Source organism: Bos grunniens, chromosome 1 (genome assembly GCF_055505025.1).
Source record: "Bos grunniens cultivar Pamir isolate PY7600 chromosome 1, Bosgru_T2T1.0, whole genome shotgun sequence".
Taxonomy (NCBI): domain Eukaryota; kingdom Metazoa; phylum Chordata; class Mammalia; order Artiodactyla; family Bovidae; genus Bos; species Bos grunniens.
The window spans coordinates 79326867-79340408 of record NC_141165.1 but is presented as its reverse complement, the minus strand read 5'-3'; the positions used below and the strand labels follow the sequence as shown (position 1 = coordinate 79340408).

Here is a 13542-nt window from a genome sequence, read left to right as displayed (position 1 = left end):
CAACAAACTCTGGGGAATAAAAAGACTTTTGGTAAAATCAAAATACTTTTTCTTTCTAAAGTCAGGGAGAAGGCCTAAGTTGGTCTGTTGCTCTGTAAAACCAGTCTACAAAAAGGCAGTGGTTTCCTGTAAGCTTAACAAGTGCTACTGACATGGATTGAAACCAAAATACCAATGGGATCAGCCTCACAAAACACATTTACCAGTTACTGAGTATAGGTAAAGGTGTATGGTAGAGAAGAAATGTGGATAGCTTCAAAGAGTTTACAGTCACAGGGGGAAATAGTTCAACAGTTATCTTAAATCTAAGTTAGGTTGAGGATTTGGTAAAATGACCATCTCAAAATCTGATCCAATGTCCTAGCAGGCATCTATTGTTTTGTTACTGCAGAGGTTAGAAAGCTGAACATTACAACTCTTCAGATCAGATCAGATCAGATCAGTCGCTCAGTCGTGTCCGACTCTCTGCGACTCCATGAATCGCAGCACGCCAGCCCTCCCTGTCCATCACCAACTCCCGGAGTTCACTCAGACTCACATCCATCGAGTCAGTGATGCCATCCAGCCATCTCCTCCTCTGTCATCCCCTTCTCCTCTTGCCCCCAATCCCTCCCAGCATCAGTCTTTTCCAATGAGTCAACTCTTCTCATGAGATGGCCAAATTACTGGAGTTTCAGCTTTAGCAAAATTCCTTCCAAAGAATCCCAGGGCTGATCTCCTTCAGAATGGACTGGTTGGATTTCCTCGCAGTCCAAGGGACTCTCAAGAGTCTTCTCCAACACCACAGTTCAAAAGCATCAATTCTTCAACGCTCAGCTTTCTCCACAGTCCAACTCTCACATCCGTACATGACCACTGGAAAAACCATAGCCTTGGCTAGACGAACCTTTGTTGGCAAAGTAATGTCTCTGCTTTTCAATATGCTATCTAGGTTGGTCATAACTTTCCTTCCAAGGAGTAAGCATCTTTTAATTTCATGGCTGCAGTCACCATCTGCACTGATTTTGGAGCCCAGAAAAATAAAGTCTGACACTGTTTCCACTGTTTCCCCATTTATTTCCCATGAAGTGATGGGACTGGATGCCATGATCTTTGTTTTCTGAATGTTGAGCTTTAAGCCAACTTTTTCACTCTCCTCTTTCACTTTCATCAAGAGGTTTTTGAGTTCCTCTTCACTTTCTGACATAAGGGTGGTGTCATCTGCATATCTGAGGTTATTGCTATTTCTCCTGACAATCTTGATTCCAGCTTGTGTTTCTTCCAGTCCAGCATTTCTCATGATGTACTCTGCATATAAGTTAAATAAACAGGGTGACAATATACAGCCTTAACGAACTCCTTTTCCTATTTGGAACCAGTCTGTTGTTCCATGTCCAGTTCTAACTGTTGCTTCCTGACCTGCATACAAATTTCTCAAGAGGCAGATCAGGTGGTCTGGTATTCCCATCTCTTTCAGAATTTTCCACAGTTTATTGTGATCCACACAGTCAAAGGCTTTGGCATAGTCAATAAAGCAGAAATAGATGTTTTTCTGGAACTCTCTTGCTTTTTCCATGATCCAGCAGATGTTGGCAATTTGATCTCTGGTTCCTCTGCCTTTTCTGAAACCAGATTGAACATCAGGAAGTTCATGGTTCACATATTGCTGAAGCCTGGCTTGGAGAATTTTGAGCATTACTTTACTAGCATGTGAGATGAGTACAATTGTGCGATAGTTTGAGCATTCTTTGGCATTGCCTTTCTTTGGGATTGGAATGAAAACTGACCTTTTCCAGTCCTGTGGCCACTGCTGGGTTTTCCAAACTTGCTGGCATGTTGAGTGCAGCACTTTGACAACATCATCTTTCAGGATTTGAAACAGCTCAACTAGAATTCCATCACCTCCACTAGCTTTGTTCATAGTGATGCTTTCTAAGGCCCACTTGATTTCACATTCCAGGATATCTGGGTCTAGGTGTTGATCACACCATCGTGATTATCTGGGTCATCAAGATCTTTTTTGTACAGTTCTTCTGTGTATTCTTGCCATCTCTTCTTAATATCTTCTGCTTCTGTTAGGTCCATACCATTTCTGTCCTTTATCAAGCCCATCTTTGCATGAAATGTTCTCTTGTTATCTCTAATTTTCTTGAAGAGATCCCTAGTCTTTCCCATTCTGTTGTTTTCCTCTATTTCTTTGCATTGATCGCTGAAGAAGGCTTTCTTATCTCTCCTTGCTATTCTTTGGAACTCTGCATTCAGATGTTTATATCTTTCCTTTTCTCCTTTGCTTTTCACTTCTCTTCTTTTCACAGCTATTTGTAAGGCCTCCCTAGACAGCCATTTTGCTTTTTTGCATTTCTTTTCCATGGGGATGATCTTGATCCCTGTCTCCTGTACAATGTCACGAACCTCATTCCATAGTTCATCAGGCACTCTATCTATCAGATCTAGTCCCTTGAATCTATTTCTCACTTCCACTGTATAATCATAAGGGATTTGATTAGGTCATACCTGAATGGTCTAGTGGTTTTCCCTACTTTCTTCAATCTAAGTCTGAATTTGGCAATAAGGAGTTCATGGTCTGAGCCACAGTCAGCTCCCAGTCTTATTTTTGCTGACTGTATAGAGCTTCTCCATCTTTGGCTGCAAAGAATATAATCAATCTGATTTCAGTGTTGACCGTCTGGTGATGTCCATGTGTAGAGTCTTCTCTTGTGTTGTTGGAAGAGGGTGTTTGCTATGACCAGTGCATTTTCTTGACAAAACTCTATTAGTCTTTGCCCTGCTTCATTCCGTATTCCAAGGCCAAATTTGCCTGTTACTCCAGATGTTTCTTGACTTCCTACTTTTGCATTCCAGTTCCCTATAATGAAAAGGACATCTTTTTTGGGTGTTAGTTCTAAAAGGTCTCGTAGGTCTTCATAGAACCGTTCAACTTCAGCTTCTTCAGTGTTACTGGTTGTGGCATAGACTTGGATTACTGTGATATTGAATGGTTTGCCTTGGAAACGAACAGAGATCATTCTGTCATTTTTGAGATTGCATCCAAGTACTGCATTTCAGACTCTTTTGTTGACCATGATGGCCACTCCATTTCTTCTGAGGGATTCCTGCCTGCAGTGGTAGATATAATGGTCATCTGAGTTAAATTCACCCATTCCAGTCCATTTCAGTTCGCTGATTCCTAGAATGTCAATGTTCACTCTTGCCATCTCTTGTTTGACCACTTCCAATTTACCTTGATTCATGGACCTGACATTCCAAGTACCTATGCAATATTGCTCTTTATAGCATCAGACCTTGCTTCCATCACCAGTCACATCCACAGCTGGGTATTCTTTTTGCTTTGGCTCCATCCCTTCATTCTTTCTGGAGTTATTTCTCCACTGATCTCCAGTAGCATATTGGGCACCTACTGACCTGGGGAGTTTCTCTTTCAGTACCCAATCATTTTGCCTTTTCATACTGTTCATGGGGTTCTCAAGGCAAGAATACTGAAGTGGTTTGCCATTCCCTTCTCCAGTGGACCACATTCTGTCAGATCACTCCACCATGACCCGTCTTGGGTTGCCCCACGGGCATTGCTCTTAGATCCCTTAAATTCTGGATAAGATTAAGTTCTAATTTAATCCAGGTCTCCTACCAATAAGAACAGAATGTTGGCCAAGTTTCTTAGCCTCTTTGCATTTTACTTTCCTCATTTCAAAATAGAGGTTGTGACCTTAACATTATATTGAGAGATTTACTTAAGGATTCATTGATACAATGAATGCAAATACCTTAGCATATGGACTGGTTCCATAGACACAATAAATTCTTACAATTAATATTAAGTGGAAGACATGGAATGTCCCTTTCCAGGTCCTGCTTCAGAGTAAGTAAGGAGGAAAGGAGACAAAAAGTGTCACATTCGGTTTGCTGATGCAAATCTAGCATATGCATTGAGGCTCTGAAGCTAGAAATTCCAGCAAAAGCTTGTGATCATTGAATTGTAGCTAAGGTGGTGTGATCCTGGTACCTGCTGTTGTGAGAGCCACTATCTGATGGCCTAGTTTCTTGTGTGTGTGGCAGAGATAATTCATCCTCAGATGGGTCAATTTTGCAGTGTTGTTCTGAGAATAACTTCCACAGTCCCAGCCTGGGGGTTGTGCCTCCAGCCTTAGTAACAATGTCAACATCATAAAGTCTTAATTCTCTATATTAAAGCACTTTGTGTTTAAAATGGTGAAATGGTTTATATTACATGAAAATGAACCCAACCTGATATATGCAGAATGGAAGAAGGCATGATTCCTTCCACTACACTAGGAAGCTGTGGTGGCTTTGTGAGGTATGAGTGACAGAAATGGGCCACATCTACACTCCGGATCTGTTTCCTCAGTTATAAAATGGAAAGTTGTCTTGAAGCAGAACATGGAAATGGAATTCTGTTTATTCTGCTCACCAGGAGGAAACTTCTTCACCATCGTCTTTTAGGACCACCGAGGGTTAGAGGCCACAATTGTCCCCTTCCAAATGATGCAACAAATTATGCAGAGCCATCTTAAATCAGACTCATTTTTTCTTCCCTCTTGATTGTGGGGTATTCTCCTTGAAGCCATAGGTGTGGGTTGAGAGAGAGAAGAAAATGTAGTAGAAACAGGAACCATAGTTCTCTGAGCCACTTACTTACACAAATGCTTGGCCCTCTAAACCTACTTGAACTTTGTCAGGTATATATCACCTTCAACTGATAACAGAGTGTGGTTGTGCTTGCCTGAATTTAAGACTTGGTGAGTCAGACCACACCCAGCTCATTATGTGCAGCTTAAGCTGCATTGCAATTTGGTGATGTATGGTCAAGTGCTCAGTCTCTATTAGGGCCCAGTGGCAATCTGAAAGGAAAACTGCTATCTAAAAGAATGGGTTGTCTTTGCTTAACATCCTAAGGTCTATCCAGTGATCCATCTGTAGGGGCTGACCAAATTCCGTGCAGCATCTCTACCTGCCGCAGATATTTTAAGAACCACTGTATCTACTGGGGATGTAGCCCAAGAGGCAAAGTAGCTTTCACAGCAGGCTGGACCAATTGCAGATATCTTTTCTTTTCTGTCCCCTACTCAAAGATGGCAACTTTTTGGATTAACGGTCAAGAAGTTCAAATCGCAGACTCAAATGAAGTACATGTTGCCTGCAAAATCTGAAGAAAGATTTGAAGAAAGCAGGGAAAACCACTAGGCCATTCAGGTAAGACCTAAATCCCCTTACAATTATAGTGGAAGCAGCAAATATATTCAAGGGATTAGATCTAAGGACAACGCACCTGAAAAACTATGGACAGAGGCTCATAACATTGTACAGAAGCTGGTGATCAAAACCATCCCCAAGAAAAAGAAATGCAAAAAGGGAAAAGGGTTGTCTGAGGAGGTTTTACAAATAGCTGAAAAAAGAAGAGAAGTGAAAGGCAAAGGAGAAAAGGAAAGATATACCCATTTGAATGCAGAGTTCCAAAGAATAGCAAGGGAAGATAGGAAAGCTTTCCTAAGTGAACAATGCAAACAAATAGAAGAAAACAATAGAATGGGAAAGACTAGAGATCTCTTCAAGAAAATTAGAGATACCAAGGGAACATTTCATGCAAAGATGGGCACGATAAAGAATAGAAACAGTATGGACCTAACAGAAGCAGAAGATATTAAGAAGAGGTGGCAAGAATACACAAAAGAACCATACAAGAAAGATCTTAATGACCCAGATAATCATGATGGTATGATCACTCATCTAGAGTCAGACATCCTGGAATGCAAAATCAAATGGGCTTTAGGAAGCATCACTATGAACAAAGCTAGTGGAGGTGATGGATTTCCAGCTGAGCTATTTCAAATCCTAAAAGATGAGGCTGTTAAAGTGCTGCACTCAGTATGCCAGCAAATTTGAAAACTCAGCAGTGGCCACAAGACTGGAAAAGATCAGTTTTCATTCCACTCCCAAAGAAGGGCAATGCTGAAGAATGTTCAAACTGCTGCACAATTGCACTCATTTCAAATGCTAGCAAAGTAATGCTCAAAATTCTCCAAGCTAGGCTTTAAGAATGAGAACTGGAAAATCCCAGATGTTCAAGCTGAATTTAGAAAAGGCAGAGGAATAAGAGATAAAGTGGCCAGCATCCATTGGATCATAGAAAAAGCAGGAGAATTCTAGAGAAACATCTACTTCTGATTCATTGGCTATGCCAAAGCCTTTGTGTGGATCACAATAAACTGTAGAAAATTCTTAAAGAGATGTGAAAACTAGACCACCCTACCTGCCTCCTGCAAAATCTGTATACACGCAGAAGCAACAGTTAGAACTGGACATGGAACCACAGACTGGTTCAGAATTGGGAAAGGAGTATGTCAAGGCTGTATACTGTCACCCTGCTTATTTAACTTGCATGCAGAGTACATCATATGAAATGCTGGGCTGGACAAAGCACAAGTGGGAATCAAGATTGCCGGGGAAAATATCAATAACCTCAGATATGCAGATGACATCACCCTTACGGCAGAAAGCAAAGAGGAACTAAAGAGACTCTTGATGAAGGTGAAAGGAAAGTGAAAAACTTGGCTTAAAACTCAACATTCAAAAAATTAAGATTGTGGCATCCGGTCCCATCACTCCATGGAAAATAGATGGAGAAACAGTGGAAACAGTGAGAGACTTTATTTTCTTTGGCTCCAAAATGACTCCAGATGGTGACTGCAGCCATGAAATTAAAAGACTCCTGCTCCTTGGAAGAAAAGCTCTGACAAACCTAGACAGTGTATTAAAAAGCAGAAACATTACTTTGCCAACAAAGGTCCATCAAGTCAAGGCTACGGTTTTTCCAGTAGTCATGTGTAGATGTGAGAGTTGGACTATAAAGAAAGCTGAATGCCAAATAATTGATGCTTTTGAACTGTGGTGTTGGAGGAGACTCTTGAGAGTCCCTTGGACTACAAGGAGATCAAAGCAGTCAATCCTAAAAGAAATCAATCTTGAATATTCATTGGAAGGACTGATGCTGAAACTGAAGCCACCTCAATACTTTGGCCACCTGATGCGAAGAGCCGACTCACTGGAAAAGACCCTGATTCTGGGAAAGATGGAAAGCAAGAGGAGAAGGGGATGACAGGATGAGATGGTTGGATGGCATCACCAACTCAATGGACATGAGCTTGGGCAATCTCTGGGAGATGGTGAAGGACAGGGAACCCTGGCATGCTGCAGTTCATGGGGTTGCAAATAGTTGGACATGACTAAGCGATGTTTATTGATTAATAAGAGAGCAGAAATTTGCCATTTGCTTTTAGGAGGTGTATCTTGACATGTTTGAGACCACTGATACCATAGAAATATCACCAGTATGACTTTTGGTGATATAGGACTTAGAATTTGTAGAGATATTTCAATATATGTGTCACGTAAGTCTTGGGATAGTTGCTACTTCCTGTTCACCTGGTTGTATCAACACATGATATCATTAGGAAAACATACCAATGTGATATCTTAGAGAGGTGATCAAGTTTTGTGGTTACTAGAATATGACAAAGGTTTAGAAGGTTGATGTGCATTGCTGAGTATATTGCTTGTCCTAAGACCTGAAAGTAAACTGCTCTGATGACTTTTCATATCAAGTAAAAAAAAAAAATTCCAGATCCACAACTGCATACCATGTTCCAAGACATTTATTGTTTCATTCAAGCAAAAAACAGCAATAACAAAAATGATAAAAATCACATGGATCAACAATTGTAGTCAGAGTCAGCACCTCATTAAATGTACAATAATCCATTCTCATTCTGCATTATTTTTAGTCTTATAACCAATTCGGCTTCTAGCAAATAAGTTAAAAATTGTTATTCACAAGAAGATGCAATATGCCCTAATTTTGCCAATTTATACAAACAGAGTTCCAGAAAAACATCTATTTCTGCTTTATTGACTATGCTAAAGCCTTTGACTGTGTGGATCACAATAAACTGTGGAAAATTCTGAAAGAGATGGGAATACCAGACCACCTGATCTGCCTCTTGAGAAACCTATATGCAGGTCAGGAAGCAACAGTTAGAACTGGACATGGAACAACAGACTGGTTCCAAACAGAAGAAGGAGTACATCAAGGCTGTATATTGTCACCCTGCTTATTTAATTTCTGTGCAGAGTACATCATGAGAAATGCTGGACTGGAAGAAACACAAGCTGGAATCAAGATTGCCGGAAGAAATATCAATAACCTCAGATACGCAGATGACACCACCCTTATGGCAGAAAATGAAGAGAAACTCAAAAGCCTCTTGATGAAAGTGAAAGAGGAGAGTGAAAAAGTTGGCTTAAAGCTCAACATTCAGAAAATGAAGATCATGGCATCTGGTCCCATCACTTCATGGCAAATAGATGGAAAAACAGTGGAAACAGTGTCAGACTTTGTTTTTGGGGGCTCCAAAATCACTACAGATGGTGACTGCAGCCATGAAATTAAAAGACACTTACTCCTTGGAAGAAAAGTTATGACCAACCTAGATAGCATATTCAAAAGCAGAGACATTACTTTGCCAACAAAGGTCCGTCTAGTCAAGGCTATGGTTTTTCCAGTGGTCATGTATGGATGTGAGAGTTGGACTGTGAAGAAGGCTGAGCGCCGAAGAATTGATGCTTTTGAACTGTGGTGTTGGAAAAGACTCTTGAGAGTCCCTTGGACTGTAAGGAAATCCAACCAGTCCATTCTAAAGGAGATCAGTCCTGGGTATTCTTTGGATGCTAAAGCTGAAACTCCAGTACTTTGGCCACCTCATGCGAAGAGTGGATTCATTGGAAAAGACTCTGATGCTGGGAGGGATTGGGGGCAGGAGGAGAAGGGGATGACAGAGGATGAGATGGCTTGATGGCATCACGGACTCGATGGACGTGAGTTTGAGTGAACTCCAGGATTTGGTGATGGACAGGGAGGCCTGGCGTGCTGTGATTCATGGGGTAGCAAAGAGTCGGACATGACTGAGCAACTGAACTGAACTGATACTAACAGAAAGCTGGAGAACATGTATGAGGCCTGATTTGAAACCTATTAGATCTAAGTGACAGCAATATAATTGAGAGTAAACTAAATGTGTGTATTAGAGTGCTCCAGAATAAGATTCTGAATGTTTTTGAGTCACTAAAAGTGGCTCCAATAGGGGAGAACCCAGACAGCAAAGCAGACGTGGTACCTGAAGCAGAGGGACCTGTGGTGTGAAGGTGGGGCCAAGGATGAACAGGCAATTTCCTGCCACCTGCTCAGGGACACCCTCACTTGAGGTTGCACCCAACAGGACCAGCAAGGGCACTGGTGGCTATTGGAGTGTGGGAACCCAGACCAGTACTGCCCCTCAGACAACAGCCTGCAGTCCCCCAGCTGGGTACTCTTGTCCCAGCTGCACTTGGAGAAGAGTGCAGATTCATCTGAGTGTATCATTGCTCCCATGCAAGGCGGCTTTTACTGACTTGGTTTAAAGAAGCTGATTCTTCCAAGCTGCAATTCAACACCACCAGCTGAAGAGACCATAATGGAGAAACTGTCCTTTAAGATGCTTCTGGGAAAGGAAAGATGCTATGTTGTTTTAGCAGATGGATTCCCCAAGTGGCAGCAATGTCAGGGAACACCCAGAGGCAGCCCTACTTCTTCTTATTCCCCCAAATCAAAACATAAAAGTCAGAGAGTGAGTGCTGTAGACAGTCCTGAGAACTAGGAGGAAGTCTGGGACAATTGGAGGCCACTAACAATGGCCAGGATCTTTGGCTGCTGGGAGCTTCCAGAGGAAAAAGACAGCCTGTGTTCCAAAACCATTATCACAAGAGATTCCTTCAAAGGCTTAAATGAAATCCCCCAACACGATGCCTGCCACATTAGATGGACAGGAGGCAGTCTCTAAGTGACTGGACTTTGGTAAGAATTTGGGTTCTTTGGTAAGCTCATGAAGTTTCATGAGCTTTGTTAAGCTCATGAAGTTCTGAAGTTAACTCACACTCCAGAGAACACTACCATCCGCCATGGTGAATAACTCCTGAAAGAACACTCCTGAGTGTCTGCTTCCTGTTGACTTACTGTTCAAAAAGGAGCTCAAGGCAAGTGACAGCAGCCAGAAGATGCTACAGTGGCTGGCCACAAAGTCACCCAAGAAGGAAGACCCCAAAACACCCAAAAGGCAGTCAGATGTGCCCCAGGTGTCCAAGCAGTTCCTGCAAAAAAGTCTATTCCCCTCCAAGGAAGGCAGTGCAGGGCTTCTGGAGTGATGGCTGAAGTGGGGGGAGGAGGAGCCTTTTGGCAAGCAGCCTCACACCAGGTAGCACAGCACTTCCAGAGACCAAGGCCACAGTGTGCAGCACGGAATACCATCGTGATAACAGGTTCCAGCACTGTGTGTGTGAGTAGGGGCAGGGGGATGTTGCTTGGGAAATAAAGCGTTAGTTAACACTTGTTGCTTCTCCAGGCAGAGGCTGTCCTGGTTGGGACCAAGAATCCCTGGTGGGGTGGGTGGGCAGCCAGGAAGAGGAAGGGCACCACCATCAATTCATGGTGGGAAGGGAGGGGACTCTTGTGCCCACAGCCCTCTCCTGGTTGGACCAGTGGACCTTCCCTCAGAGCCTGACCCCACTGACCTCAGCCTGACCTGACCTGACCTGGTGCTGCTAGCAGAAGTTATTTTCTTCTCAGCCTTTGGACTCTTTTAGTCTTTCAGAATTAAGTTTTTAAAACATATTTTTTCCTTGAATAAATTATACTTGATAAACTGTCTACATTTCAGAAAATGCTGCTGGTGGAAGGAATTCCAGATCTCACAGTTTTCTTCTGGCATCAGACCTAGGGAGTGATTTTGTCATAAATGTGGGGCACTGGAGTTTTCTGTGGACAAAACTGTATTTTTGGAAACAATAAAAAGGCTTGGTTGGGGGGAGGGGAATGTTTCCAATTTGCTTGGTTAATTGACTAAAAGATGGATCTAAAGGAAGCATATACTGAATGAAGTTGAAATGCAGGAGGAAGGCACCCCAAAGCTTAGAGAGACTGTGATGCTCATGTGAATTTATGTAAGAGCTTCTCAGCTATATTCTGACTACATCCCCTCAGAAGGTTCAAAGACATGTCCTTCACCAAGGCCAAGAGAAACACATTTGTGAGGGAAAACCCAATATTCTCTTTTTTTTAAGTTTTTTTGTTTTTTGTTTTTTTGATGTGGACCATTTTTAAAGGATTGAATTGGTTGCAACATTGCTTCTATTTTATGTTTTGGTTTTGGCTCCAAGGCATTTGGGATCCTAGCTCCCCGAATAGGGATTGAACCCACATCTCCTGCATTGGAAGGTAAAGGTGAAGTCTTACTCACTGGACTGCCAGGAAGTCCCAGAAACCCAACATTCTTAAACAGCTTCATTAAGGCTATTCTTATAGGCTAAAAATTACAGTGGGACCAATTGCCATAAAGTTGGGCAATCTGCATTCAGTGAGAATAATAGTATCATGATGAAACAGACCAGGGCCTTATGGCCTACTCCCCTTTATCCCCTATCTGCCTTTTCTCTGTAGAAAAGTTTTAGCTAAAAAGAAAAAGCAGAAGCAAAGGGAAAGAAGTCAAACAGGACAAAATAATAATAGTTTAGTCATTAAGCAAAGTCAAGGACTTTTAGTTCCTCCTGAAGGGCTATAGATAATTCTGAACCATATCCTGTGAGCTGTTTTGTAGATACTGAAACCCCAAACAAGTGGGAGAAGTTCACTACATCATGACCAGACTGTAGCCATGACATAAGCTGCCATAATTCTGAGAAATGGCCTCAAATAGGAACAAACCAACCCTGAAACTGAAGACTAATTATACTTTCAACAGTCAAGATGATGCTAATCAGACCACCTTGTGACCAGTTTTGAGATGACTATCAGAGCTAGCTGTACTAGCCTCCCTCTGCCTATACATCCTTGAATCTCTCCTTTAAAGGCTTTGCCCACTGATTGACAGTGGGGGGAGTTGGTATTTGGACATGAGTCCACCCACCACAGCCCTTTGCCATTGCTAGCCTCCAAACTAAAGCAAATTTTCCTTTTCGCAAACCTTGCCTCTTTATTGACTTTAGAGCAGTGAGCAGCTGGACCCCACTTCTGATAACAACGTGTTGGTAAATCCTGATTCAGGTCAGACTTCTGTTTACTCTTGCTTATACAGACCAAATAAAATTTGACTGGACTGCTCATCTTTTTTTGCTTTAAGGACAAAACCATCAGCTAACCAGTGTCAAAGATCTCTATGAAACAAACCATTCTGATTATGGCTTTGACTCAGCCATAATGGTAGCCATTCCCACTGAGGACAGGAAAAAAAAAAAAACTCTCTTAAAAATATTGTTTGTTGCCAGGTACTATTAAAAAAAAAATTAGTTTGATACTAACTCAAGATAAAATGCTAAACAGGTACTATAGAAAAAATGAACAAACAAACTTAAGTCAAAAGAGAAAAGCAGTGATTTCTGGGAACTAATCTAGGTTCATTACTAGTAATCTATACAAAAGTGGCCTGATTTGTCCCTTAAATGAGATTATTAAATGAGAAAAAAGTTATATATATTATATATAGTTGATCATGAACTTCATGTGAATAAATAGGATTATAAAGAATACCTGGATTTCATTAATAAACAGTACATTGGCAAATGGAGAACAATCACATTCTAACTTTCATTGGTCAACCTATATTTGAACTGCCATGTCAGTGTTGAATGTAATATTTTATTTGCTTACTATTTTTGTTGTTTATATTTATTACTTATTTAATTGGTGGCATCAGCTCTTAGCTGCAGCACATGGGATCTTTCTTTTTTGTTGGAGGATAATTGCTTTACAATGTTGTGTTGGCTTCTGTCATATATCAACATGAATCAGCCATAGGTATACATATGTCTGCTCCCTCTTGAACCTCCCCCTCTCCTTGTACCCTATTCCACAGGGTTGTCACAGGGCACCAGCTTGAGTTCCCTGTGTCATACGGCAACTTCCCATTAGCTATCTATTTTACATATGGTAAGGTATATATTTCAGTGCTACTCTTGGGACACACAGGGTCTTTGTTGCATCACGTGGAAACTTTTGATTCCACACAGGCTCAGTAGTTATGGCATGCAGTCTTAGTTACCCTGTGGTTTGTGGGATCTTAGTTCCCCAACCAGGGATTGAACCCATGACCCCTCCATTGTCAGGTGGGTTCTTAACCACTGGACCACCAGGAAAGTCCCAAATACAATATTTCAAAAGAAATGTTAACCAAGCAGAATTGTTTACAAACAAGAGAGGAGTTCAATAAGGGCTCTGGATAATCCAACACATGAAGAACATTTGTGGTAACTAGAGGGTTTTGTGTCAAAAAGCAAAAATAAAACTACTTTGTTGGGAGAGCACCAGTTAGCTGCCTTTATTTGAAGTGTGGCCATATGAAATAGGAAGCTGATTTACTTGGAGTAACTTCAAAGGAAGATCAAGGACCAAATAGATAAATTTCCAGAGGGGACGATTTGTATGTAATACATAGAAAAATTTTCAAC

The 13542-nt window shown here is 41.5% G+C and overlaps 1 protein-coding gene and 1 pseudogene across 9 annotated transcripts in view; one reads left to right on the top strand and one right to left on the bottom strand.

Moving 5' to 3' along the window:
* TPRG1 (tumor protein p63 regulated 1) overlaps nt 1-13542 on the bottom strand; it is a 373176-nt gene that overhangs the window by 108742 nt on the left and 250892 nt on the right. The gene's annotated exons all lie outside the window — the stretch shown is intronic.
* Nucleotides 4257-11075, top strand: LOC147379735 (abasic site processing protein HMCES-like; annotated as a pseudogene).